Source organism: Mustela erminea, chromosome 9, assembly GCF_009829155.1.
Source record: "Mustela erminea isolate mMusErm1 chromosome 9, mMusErm1.Pri, whole genome shotgun sequence".
Taxonomy (NCBI): Eukaryota; Metazoa; Chordata; class Mammalia; order Carnivora; family Mustelidae; genus Mustela; species Mustela erminea.
In genome coordinates, this window is record NC_045622.1 from 69690223 (window position 1) to 69703396 (window position 13174).

Genomic DNA, 13174 nt, shown 5'->3' on the forward strand with positions numbered 1-13174 from the left:
TAGAATGTAAATACCAAAATCAAGAAACTTAATATTGATAATAACCTTCAGAAATTATTCAAATTTTACCAGTGATCCCAACAATGTCTTTTATAGCACTTTGGTTTTTTTCCTGGGTCAGTATCCAATTCTAGATCTCAGGTTGCATTTAATTTTCATGAACCTTTTAGTGTCCTTTTATCTGGAAAGATTTTCACCATGGACATATTTTTAAGAGGGTAAGCCATCTGTTTTGTGGAGTATCCCTCGCTCTGGGTTTGCCTGATATTTTCTCATGATTAGATTCAAGTGTGCGTCTCTGGCAGGAAACCACTGATGTTCTGGCATGTTCTCCTCAGTACATCACACGTGATTCTGCTTTGTCTCATTGGCTTCCTCTCCCCCAACACACTCTACTTTGTAGGTAAAAGCAACAGGGCAACACTTAGGATACTAAGGATAACTTTCAAGAGGAAAAATCATTTCTTTATCACACACAGGAATTTTATAATCTCCAGAGCATCTTTTTTTGTCCTTTTATGGAAGACTGATTTATTAGTTCTTAATGTTGTCTTAGTGAATTTCAAAATACTGTTCAGGTTGCAGAATGCTTGGATTTGGGGCCCTTTTTAAAGATTTTTGAGAGATCATCTTTCTAAATGCAAATACCAGAAAATAAACTGTAAAACCACCCCCATGTCTTCAAGTAAAACACAAAGAAAAACAAACTGTTGAACTAAACATTAGTCATTGTCTCTAAGTTCTCCTGTTGATAACTTGTTCCTGGCCCATTTGCTCTGTTTCCTTTGAGCCCAGTCTAGCAGTTTAGGGTTAGCTGGATCTGAAGTTTTAAAGAAAAAAAATTGTGGGGGCGGAAAAGTTCGCTTAAGAAACGTTCCTCATGAATATCACGTTATTTGACAAATTGGGGAAGAATGGACAATGTGGCATTTTAACTGCAGAATCCACGTTCAACTGGTGGAACACAAATGAGCCAAGGGGAAAGCTATGATTTTCTTCCAGCATGCCTTCTGAACAGGTACAGGGTGAGTGGATTACTAGCGGGTGGGGGATACTGGTTCCCTAATCCTGTGTGGTGATTTGGTGGGGTCTGGGGAGTTGGAACCCCAGGGCTGATGGCCTCTGACCACTAGCAGCCTTGTGAATTTATCTTAGTTTGCCCTTAAAATTGTTACTACTTTCTATGCTTACCTTGAAGTAAAAAGACTGGGAAATGCTACAGTCACCTGCTTTCCTTTCTCTGTCTCAGAAGCCAGGTGCCTGAAGGCGGGACCTGGTGTCACTCACAAAATAGCACAAAATAGTTGCTCCAGTGTATTGATTGCATCAGAATTGCTGAAGAGCTGCTTCTTGCAGACACCGTGAGAAGAGCTGTGGTAGGGAAGTCATAAGACGCTGCTTGAGGGGCCACTTCCCCAACAGCTGTTGACTTGGAGGAACAGGGCGCCTGGCAAAGCACAGCTTCAAGGACACCTTGAATCTAAAATAGAGCAAATGACAAAGTGGTGAAAGAAGAGACACCTCACACGTCTCTGGAGGAAGAGAGTGAACCCAATCCCTGACAGGATTAGTAGGTTAATTAGAGACTCTACCCAGAGGAAGCTGGCACATCTTCAACTCAGACTGATGTTAACTCGAGGCCCAGGCCCCAATCTATCTTTCCCACCAGCTGCCAGGACGCTGACATGCTTCCCAGACTAGTCGGTTCTTAAGGACTTTCTGGGCATGTGTAATCATCTCCCAGGTGGAACCCACTCCAGGAGAGCTTGGGGAGTAGCGGGGACAGGGTTATCGGAGTAACTCTTGACTACCTCATGGGGGCCAGTGGGGGGCATGGGCAACAGGAAGGGATAGCGCAGGGCGAGGAAACGAACACTCTCCGAGCATCATAATGCATCTGGCACATTGCACCACTTCTTTTCCTTGATGTGGTGAGTAAGAGAGGGGCCACTGCCTTCAAGTCGACCTGGGTTCACATCCCAACTCTCCCATATTCTGGTTGAATGACTCTGGGTGGGTCACTTTTCTGTCAGTGTTGGTTTTCTTTCCTTTATAACAAGGACTGTGATAATATTATATTAGTTTTTCAAGGCTACCATATATAATTAAAACAAACCTCGTGGCTAAAAATGACAGGAATGTATTCCCTCACAGTTCTAGAAGCCAGAAATTCAAACTCAAAGTGTCAGCAGAGTTGAGCTCCCTCTAAAGACTAGGGGAGAATCCTTCCTTGTCTCTTCCAGCTTACGGTGACTCTAAGCGTCCCTTGGCTTGTGGATGCCTCCCTCCAAGGTCTGCCTCTGCCTTCACGCCTTCCCCTCTGTGTCTTCGCCTAGTCTGTCTCTTACAAGGACATTCTGCATTGAATAGGGGTTTACCTGGGTAATGCAGGATGTTCTCATCTCAAGATCATTAACTTAATTACCATCTGTAAGACCCTTTTTCAAAATAAGATCACAGGTTCCAGGGGTTAGGACTTGGGCATATTTTGGGGGGGGGGACACCATTAGCCCCCTACAGTCTTCTCTGTACTTTTTGTTTGGTGTGAAGGTCAGCAATGAGAGATTATATACCCGGCATTTATCTTAGCACATAGTAAACGCTCAGGGAATGTAATTGTGAACACACAACTTTATAAAGTCTGGGAGGTAGGTCTTAGCAACCTTTTATTACATGTTGAAGTAGGTTCAGAGAGGTTTATTACCTTTCCCCAGTTCATCAAACTGGCTTTTCTATCCAGTGCTGCGTAACCACAAGCTCTGTAGTTTGACCCCTCACCATGGAGAATGAGTTGGATCCCTTAATACAGAGCCTGAGACAAAGATTTGGGTACAAGTAGATTATTTAGAAAGTCATCCCAGGAAGCAGCGAGAGAGTGGGGGAGAGGACAAGGAGAGGTGAGAAGCCAAGGAAAGCTGCATTAGTGAGCACATCACTGTTGTGGGCACCTGGGCCTCACTCCCACTAGGGCCTCTCGAGAAGTCAGTGGATATGAGAACTGTCTGCCAGGGCTTGCAACCCTACTCCCATTGCTGTAGTCCCCTCTAGAGTATCCCGTATCCTCATATTTGTCCTCGGTGGTTATCTATAGCCACTACATAGATACTTGTAGGACCAGAAGGCTCACCTATTCCTGAGGCGATATGATCCATTAGAGGGATTCAGCTCTTACCATGAATAAGATCCCATGTTGAGACCAGGTCTTCCACCAGCAGAATTCAGGTCTTCTCCCTGGCTGCCCCTCCTCCCTAAGAGACCCGCTTTTGCTTATGTGATACTTTCATCTCTACAGTCCTACCCCGTCCCCGCCCTAGAGCTGTGGCTCTTCGGAGACACCGCGTTCTGCTCCTGTAGGACTCCTGCCGATAATGGCGTAGGAAGTAGCTTAAGTGGTTTTAGAATAAAATATAACTGCACCCTCAGGGACAATTAGAGCATATGGTGCAGTAAGAAGAAGGTCCATCCAACAAATGCCAAGTAAGCACTGGCATTGTGTCCTACTCAGATCCGTGGCCAAGAGTCTGTTGGGAGCGATGGACATAAAAACCACCAACTCTGATGTCCAGTGTAAAGGTCTTTAAAGGTCATTTTACGAAGGGCAGAATGAGGTGTGCCATGCTTACCAAAGCCAGAAGGACTGCATGCTCTGAGTATAGCAGTTTCATCCGGGAAATTAGGGAAGACTTTGTGGAGGTGACCTTTGAATTGGGTTTTGAAGGTTGGTTAGGATTTTAACAGATTCTCTTACTGGCAGGAAAGGAATCAGAGTATGGGAATGGCAAAAGAAAGTTCTAGAAATAAGACCATGTGTGTTTCCTTCATGGAATGGCACGTTGTTAAGAGTTTTTAGAGTTTAGGGTGTGTAATATATGTGTGTTTATCTGGTTAGTAACACATGAGACTGGTGTGGTAGATGAAAGACTCCATTGGACTATATGGTAGGATAAGCGGTCTTGACTTACTCATTCGATGATAGGAAAGTCTTCAGGTGTTTATATACAGGAGATGGAAGTACTCTGTTTTATTTGTAAAGGGGATATTCTAATACCACTATAGAGGATAACCCGGATTGTGGGGGAAATTGGAGACAGGGATATTAGGTAAGAGGTGGGTGCAGAAATTCCATGTAAAAGACTTCACTCACCCATGCTTCTATCCCTTCCTCTCTATCTTCCTTCCTCCCTTCCTCCCTATCTCCCTCCCATCCATCCATCTTTCCATCCATCCATTCATCCATCCAATCTTGAGCATTTACATGCTAATCATTGTGCTGAATGTTAGGGTTTTGGACAAAGGAAAGAGATTTCCTATCTTCAAGGGGCTTATGGGAGAAGTTGAGAAAGAGGAAGGACAAAAAGATGGTTCTTTTTGAAGTAGACTCTCATCAGTGCCTAACTTCATGTGAATGGAAAAAAAGAGGGAAAAGTGGGAAAAAGTCTTCACACTGACAAGTTTTCACACCCGTATTCTAGGCCCAGCCATACCATTTCTGGGCTGTGTGACCTGGGGCAAGTTATAACCCTTCCTGGTCCTATTTTCCTCATTCACAAAGTCTGGACTCAATTTATTCCAGGGCTTGACATTATAGGATTCTATTATTCTATTACTTTGTCTATTACTTAGTAAGAGAAAGAGTGAAGGTTAAGAACTGGTAAACTAGGGGGTGTAGGAAGTGAGTGTGGGACTGTGTGAATCTGTGAGGAAGCAGGTGGAGACAGGTGTTGTGGTAAGCAGTTATTATGAAAGCTTTGTTCTGTCAGCTCATCTTCCAGCTTCTGACATGCCTCCCTCTTCCACTCTGACCTCACTGGTGTACTCCCAGAGGCCTCTGGTGTGGCAAAAAGGGCACCTACTCTGAAGCCAGATAACCACAGTTCCTTTACCTCTCTCCTCAAGTGGATCTGGGCCCTGGACAGATGTGAGGCACTTTCAGATTCACCAATCACAGATTAGCAGGATGTGGATTTGGGGACTCTTAGACAAGGACACCGACCTCTCTTCTGCTCTGTGGAATGGCTACCTTATTCTCCCTGAGCTACAGCCCGTTCACGTTCCCCTCATTGGCCTCTCCTCAGACAGGGTCTCGGTCCACCTTGGCAAAGAAGAGCCACTAAGGTTATAGAGTCAGGAACCTAGGAGGACACAAGCTGTCATTGATTCTAGAAGACTGGGACCTCCTCAAGGGCAAAGGTCACACATTGGGTACTTGCTGAATATCAGCCCCCCGCATAGATCCTGGTCCATAATTTAGGTACTCAGTCAATGTTCACCGAAGGAATGAATGATTGAATGAGTGATTGGAACCAGGCATATACAAAGGACAAAACTGAGGTCCGGGTTGGCCAAGTGGCTGTTGAATTAGAGCTTGAGTCCTGTCTTAGTGCCCTCCCTTCATGGTTGTAAATCTTTAAAATGAAGATGGTACTGTATGCCCTGAAAAGTCAGCTGTTGTGAGCATTAAAATGATAGCATACATAAAGCTTCTAGAATGGTGCAGAACACACAGTTCGTACCCAATAATTTAAGGCTGTAGTGCAAGGCTGCCCAGAGTGTCAATGTCAGATCTCCTGATCTTTGGAAAAGAACTAGAGGTGTCGAGTAAGGAAATCCTTTTTTGAAAGTTTTTAAAGACCGTGGAAGCCTCATCTGTCTAGGGCAGCTCTGGATACAGCCTTGTTAGGAGAGGAACAGACCCGTTGACCCGGTCCCTTCTCAATCTCTTCTTTTTCTTGGAACAGAGGCTGCATTTCTGATCCTGACCATTGGGTGGCACCAGCCCATCAGGTTAGGTAGCTCACAGAGCCAAGAGGGCGCTTAGCTTCCCAGCAGGGGAGTTGGAAAGGGTTAGAGGGGGGGCAGGGAGCAAGCAGGAGTGGGGTGGGGGAGGGAGCGGCTTAAAGAGTCCAGGTGTTTGTGCCTCTGTGAGCCTGTGTATGTGTGCCTTTGTGCACAACTGGGGTGGGGGGTGGGCTGTATAAGCATTATGAGGGTGTGTGTGCATGTGTGTGAGTGTGTGTGTGCCTGTGTGTGTGAGAGCTAACAACTTGGAGAAAGGGGGCCTTTGTTTCACTCCTGTTTATGTGCAGGGAAATCATTTGACCTAAATGAAATCACTCTGCCCCAGGGATATTAGTATATGATTGTGGTTGAAGTCAGGTTTGGAGATGTGAAATTTTCAAGATGTTAGAGCCGTTAGAATTTGTTTTATTGACACTCTTATTTTTCGGATGGGAAAAACTGAGGCCAGAAGGGGCTGTAACTGGGCTGGGGTATGCCACAGAGCCTGGGTGGGCTGGGCCAGAATTCGGGCTCCTGGACCCTATCTACGAAGGGCTCCACGTTGGAGCTTCTGGCACAGACAAGGATAAGGAAGCTGGACCATCCAAATGAGATGGGTGACCTCCAGGAAGAAAACTCAGCAAAATGGGGTCCACGCCCCCTGCTCAGTCTAAGTCACAATTTAGTAGGAGCGTTGTGGACTTCTCTGCCCTGCATTTCACTCGTCCTCTCTGGGACCAGAGCCAACCTGGCCGTGCCCTGCTGGCCACTAGAGTGCAGCTGACGTTGCTTGGGTGCCATGGTAGGCAAGTGATGGTCAGGGACTGGAATCCAGATTTCTGATCTTCTACCCTGTGTCTTTATCCTGCTGTCCTTGTCTCTGCCTCACTCCCTGGGCTTTATCTGGCCCCTTGGTGGCCCAGGGGGACCCTCTGGGGGCACCACGCAGCTCTGACTCTGCCTTGTCAAGACCCCTCAGGGTGTCTCCATCTCCTTTAATAAGGGCCTAGAATCAGACTCAAAGACTGCTGGTGGTCATAAAGATTTGCACACTCAATTGGCCCAAAGCTGGTAAAAATGATGGTAAGTATTTTCTTTTCTAGTGTTTGCTGCAGGGACTGTGCTGGGTTCTTTGGTTCCGGTATCGGATTGCCTGGGCTTGAAGTTTGGCTCCATCACCCAGCTCCATGACTTCCTATAAGTTCGGAGTCAACTCCCTAACTGAGGAGCCTCCTGTCTTCTCAGGGCTACGCTGGAAAACTGGAGGTGTCGCTAGTGCCCACTGCAAGGGTCTTGGGAGGTTTGAATGAATCAACACCTAGAAAGTGCCTGAAACTGATGAATCTCAGTACCCATTGTTCTGGTTTCACCCTCAGAACAACCCTGCCAAAAAATGCCAGCTATGGTGATCCCACTTTATGAAGGAGGAATCTGAGACCCAGGGGTCATGTGTGTGAGTGGGACAGCTGGTAAGTGTGGAGATTACAACAGAAGCCAAGTCTGTGGATTCAGACCTTAATGCCCATCCTCTGAAATCCTAGTGGTCCCGTCACCAAGCCCAAACACGAGGAGCGGGGCTCCTTTCTAAAACAAAATACAATAAAGGCAGAATCCAGTACTGCATATGTTATACATTTATAGATAATTGTGAAAGAGTAACAGGGAAGTTAAGAGAAAATAATTTTTAAATGACCCTTTTCTAAACCTAATGTTTTCATCGATGTCTTGAATACTAATAGGTTGGTATCAGGGTGTTTTAGGAGAGTGATACATCCCAGAAATCCTTCCTCATCTGTCAGGACTCCTGTACTCTTGGCTCCCTCCCCTCCAAACTACCCCTCTTTTGTCACTCAAACACATGGCACGGGGTGGGTCTGGACTGGGTCGTGGATGACGGGTGCCGCATGGACTCCCAGCACAGTTCATAATCACTGCCCCTTTACGGGCTCTGTGCAGATGCATGGTCGGCTTTATATAAAACATAGTTATGAGCACTCATTATAGTGGGAGGTAGTAGTTAACATAGAAATTACCCAGTTGCAGATGTGTGATGTCAGGCCACTAATGAACCAGCCTGGCAGCCTAGCAGGTCCCACCTGATCCAAGAAGGGGCCTCTGGGCCGCTTCACCCCGGCCAGTGGGGAGCCCTTAAGATAAAGTCTGCAGCCTCCTTCTGACCTCTTCCCAGGATTCCTCCATCAGCGGAGGCTCCCTCCATCCCAACCTGACAATGAACTCCCGGCCCATCTCTACCCATCTCTTCACACAACCTGCATCTTCAGAAACCTCCTCCCACACCCCCCACCCCACCATAGGGCATTGGAGAAATCGCGAAGAATGGTATCAACGCTTCTCTTTACTTTCATGGATCTTACAACGGGCACCTTTGGATCTTACAAGTGGCATTTATAGACTAACCCAGGGCCTTTGGGGATCCAGAAGGCCTGTCCCCACTTGTGCAGAGCCAGCTGGGCAGGTGGGCTGGTGGCTGAAGTGGCTAGAGGCAATAGTTTCCCATATTGAGGGGCAGGGAGAGGCGGTGGAGGGTGCTAGAGAATGGGAACGGCTCCATAGGAGCTCTGGGGCTGGAACCACAAGCCGCATCAGCAGACCAGATCTCTAGTAGGCTGTGAACTGAGACTCCAAAATTCCATCCGTTACCTGTGGCTTATTTTTCCCTCAGCAGCCAGGGTGATCCTCTAAATACTTAAATCATACTGCATTTCTCTTTCCTTAAAGCCCTTCAATGTTACCCTTAGGCTAAGAATAAAATCCAGACTCTTCGCCTGGATGGTCTGTCCTTCGCCTGCCTTGTATCTTACAGTCCTCCTTGCTCTCCGCTTGTCCCATGCACACTGGCCTGCTTTCTCTCCCTGCAACTCCGGCAAGCTTAGTCTGGCCTCAGGGACTTTGTACTCCCTTTTTATCTGCCTGACATACTACTGTTTTCCCAAATTTTGTAAAGGTTGGCCCCTCTCATGACTCAGGTCTCAATTTAAATGTCACTCAGAGAACCCTTCCCCAGCCATCCTTTCAAAACTAGTTTCACCCTGCAACTCCCTTACTTTCCACCATACTTCCCTGTTTTGTTTTCATTGTAGAAATGATCATGAGTTGAAATAACGTCATTTGCGTATTGTTCATACCTTCTCACTAGACTATAAGCTCTGTGAAGAAAAGGAACTCATCCGGCTTGTTTATTGTTGTATCTATCTTTGGAGCCTAGAACGCTGCCTGGCCCACAGAAGAATCCCAACTACATTTGTTGAATGAAAGAATACATGCTTGCATGAATGAATGAATGAATGAATGAGTATAAAGTGAACAACTTTATATTTATAACAACTTTATAACAACTGGGAATGAGAGGAGCGGCTTCAATATAATTTCTGTCGAAGAGCCTCTCCGGCCATTGGCTCACTTTGATTATTAGCTGGACAGTGTGTATAAGCTCTGCTCATCTGACTGTCCTAATGGACAGAAGGTCTATAGCACTGGGAAATATGTCCAATCATTAGGTTCACTTCGAAGTAGGCTTAAATGGCCACCGAACTATTCTTTATATCATTGCTGGATATCAATCACTTCTGAGTTGAGATGATGGGGATTTTGATCTTTTCATCTTAGAACTGATTATGGGATTCTTGGGAAAGCATCACACCATGTGGTGATGCCTGAGATGTGATCTGGGTCAGATTCCCAGAGACCTGGGGAAGCCCTCATTCCCAGCGGCGATGCCATCAGAAATTTAATAGATGTCTGCTCTTATGACGTGATAGGAAACATAGAGAAAGTTTGCCATCATCCATCTGAGCTCCTAAAAACCAGTGCCTTATCAACATCCAAATGGTAAAAAAAACAATAGCAAAATTCACTCATGGTATCAGTGTCTCCACAGAACTAAAAGATTTTATTCGTCTGTCTTTTCTTCTAGGCTTTGTCCATACACATCAAGTCAAATGATATTCAAAATGTTCATGTGTAAGGCATCATTTGGTTGTTCAGGAAAATTTTACCAAGAGCTTAGTATATGTCATTCGCAGGTAAGGCACCAGAGTGGAAAAGATGAGCGAGTCTTGATCACACTCTCCAAGTGCTTGCAGACTAGAGGGAGGCAGATGCGACCATTATCACCCCAAGACGGAATAGTATAATATCAGGAGCCAGATTGCATGGGTTAACTCTAACTGGGTATCTCTGGGAGAGTTATATAACAGCTTTGTGTCTTATTAGCCTTTTCATTGGCAAAATGAGGATGACGAAAATAATACCTTCTTGAAATACTTCTTGAAAAGATGAAATAAACTAGTGTCTGGAACGTGCTAGAACAGGGCCGGGGATGTGGTAAATGCTACGTAAGTGTCAACTAATGTGACTCTTATAGGGCAAAGTGCTGTAGGCTTTGAAGAGAGAGGCACAGGTGGTCTGGGGACATGTGACTGCTAGAGGAGACGAAGGTAACAGCAAAACCCACTGGGAACGAGGGGACTCGTCTTCAGTTCTGCCTTCATTAGTTATCAGCTTTGTGGTTTGGACACATTATTTTATTTCTCTGGGAAATAGGTATCATCACACAGGAATACTGTGAAGAGCAAATAAAACAACACTGGGAGGTTTCTGGCCCGTGGTCTGTGCTGGGAAAGGGCACTCCTCAGTAGGTCCCTAGGGATCCTCACTGTGGTGGAGTATGTGATTCCCTAAGTCCTGCCAGCCTTCTTGGGGATTGCCTCGGTGGGAAGACATTGCCTCTTCAAGGGCAGCCTGCTTCCAATGACTGAGGCCCTAGAGGACCCTCCCTCTGACTGGAGATGACTGAAGGGCCAGGCCAGCTCCAGAGCTTCTCATGGGTTCACTTGAGGTCTTTATCAGGCCTGCACTATAGCTCAGCATCTTCTGCCATCACTCCCTGCTTCCTTCACCTCCTGTATCAGTCAGCTCAGGCTGCCATAATGGAATGCCACCAACTGCTGGCTTCAACAACAGAAATTTGTGACCTCACAGTTCAGGAGGCTATACAGCCAATGTCCGGGTGCTGGCATGGTTAGTTTCTGCTGAGTCTTCTCGTCCTGACTTCCAAGGTTACCTTCTTGCCGTGTCCTCACATGGCCTTTCCTCTGTGCTCACATGGAAGGAGAGAGCTCCAGTGTTTCTTCCCCTTCTGATAAGGACACCAGCCTTGTCAGGTAAGGGTCCCACCGCCATGACTTCATTTAACCTTAAGTACCTCCTTTAAAGCCCTGTATCCAAAAACAGCCCCATTGGGGTTTAGGCCTTTAACATATGAAGTTTGGAGGGACACAATTCTCTTTTTATATAGGTGTGGACCTAAAACACATTCTGTAATAACCTTCTTCTACAGATATCTGCCTCAGGGTTTGCTTTCTGAAGAACCTGAGCAGTGGACACACTCCTAAATCATCTTAGTGCCCCTAGTACCTAGAACATAGTAGTTAATCGGTATTTATTGAATGAATTCATAGTGTGAAGGATTACTTAGCTCCACTATTTGTAATGGTCGGAAAGAGTAAAAATCCATCTGTTCTCATACAATGGGTTTTTATTTAACTATTCATATGCACAGGTACAACAAACTCCAGCACAGTGATTGCGGGGTCAAATCCTTTACTTATGGAGTTAGGGAAAAGGTCGTCAGACTGGTGTAGGTCCCAGTTAGGAATGTCTGAAAGGAAGACTCAAGAAAGAAGTTCCTCTATCAGTTGCTTTCTCTAAGCCAGTGTTGTGCCAGAAATCTTGTTGGCGTTTATCTTCCTACATACTTTGTCCAACTGCCCTAGAAAGTAGGAACCTTTGTTAACGCCGCTTGACAGATCGAGAAACTGAGGCTTTCTTCCCATGGCCAGCCAACAGCATAATTGAGAGTAAATGCTTGCCCGGCACCAAAGCCCCTGAGAGGAGATTGGGACCCGCCCCCACCCAACAATTCCACTGCCTTTCATCAGAGGCACCTGCTCCCAGGCTGCTCCCATCACCTCCTGCCTCTCCTCGTTGGTAGTGACAGGCCTGCCCACCCTCTCCCTCCCCATCGTCTGTGCACAGGCCCCATCCCAGCTGCTGTTTCCCAGAGGCCTTTGCAATGCTGAGGAACCAGACCTCTGGGGCTAAGTCTGACACTGGAAGTTAATGATTATCAGTTGAGACAAAACACTTGTTTACATGTTGCCATCATTAGAGGTTCCAGCCTTACCTCTGCTGGGCCTCCTGCCAGATGTTTGGAGGGGGTTTTCACAAGCTGTGCAGTTTACTAAATACAAAAGCACTCACATTAAGGCATTTTAGTATTAGGCAGTGCAATTCTGATAATGGGTAATTTGAATTTCTTTATGTGGAGCAAAAGGGACCAAGACATTCTTAGAATTTGCTCAGCTGGGACATACAGATGGTTGTGGGACACATGGGGATTGTCTTCTTGAACCCCCACCGAGGAAAGCAATTTCGTTCAATGATCCTTTGAGCTTTGTGTCTGGCTCCTGGGGGATGCTGAAGCAACTCTTCCTGGGGAAACCAGTGGTGGCGGCGGGGGTGGGGGGTGGTTCCTAGCACAGGAATATTTGTACTTGATGCTGGAGGATAGTTTTTGTTTCCCAGGTAGAAAGAAGGGTTGGGGAAGAGCTTTCTGGAGGAGAGAACAGCACAGGCAAAGAACGGAGGCATGGAAGTGTGTCTTGTTGAGGACAGACAGCAGCTCCCATGACACTCAGTACTGGCTAGTGTCTGGCTAGTGGCCCTTCACACCTGTAGTTCTCAGCTCCACCGAAATATCAGGATCATCGGAGGAACCTTAAAAAATTGTCCCGTCCTCCTCTCCAGGTCCTAATTAGGATCCAGATTTAATTAGTCTGGGATGGCATTCGAGCATCAGTTGGTTTGAAAAGTTCTCCAGATCCTTCTAACATACAGCCAAAGTAGAGGGATCCTTACCTCCCGGTGGTTTCTCACTGTCCCAACATTGAGACAAATGTATCGGGGAGAAACTTTAGTCAGCTTCTCCAATTTTGTTGCTGAGAGTGACTGAAGTGTAAGCTGGGGCTTCCCGAGTGCTCAGCCTCGAGGGCAAACATTTCCCTTTGGGCTAGAGAGGCATACGAGGCCCCTTCTTTCCTGTCAGAGCCCATTAGGGGAAGAACGACTTGCACAAAGAGCTCGACTTTGACCAGACCCGGACTGCATCAATCAAATAAGTAAACAAATACCGATAGGGCCCCCGTGCCTTTACCTACAACTCTCCTTCTGCTCACTTTTCTGGATGAAAAAAAAAATGGTAAATTATTCAAGGTTGGGGAGAGCAGGTTTTGTAACTGTGAATTGTAAGACGGCTGAATAAGAAACTATAGTAGCCTATACATATTTTATCCCTATTTTTTTCACTCCCTTGCAG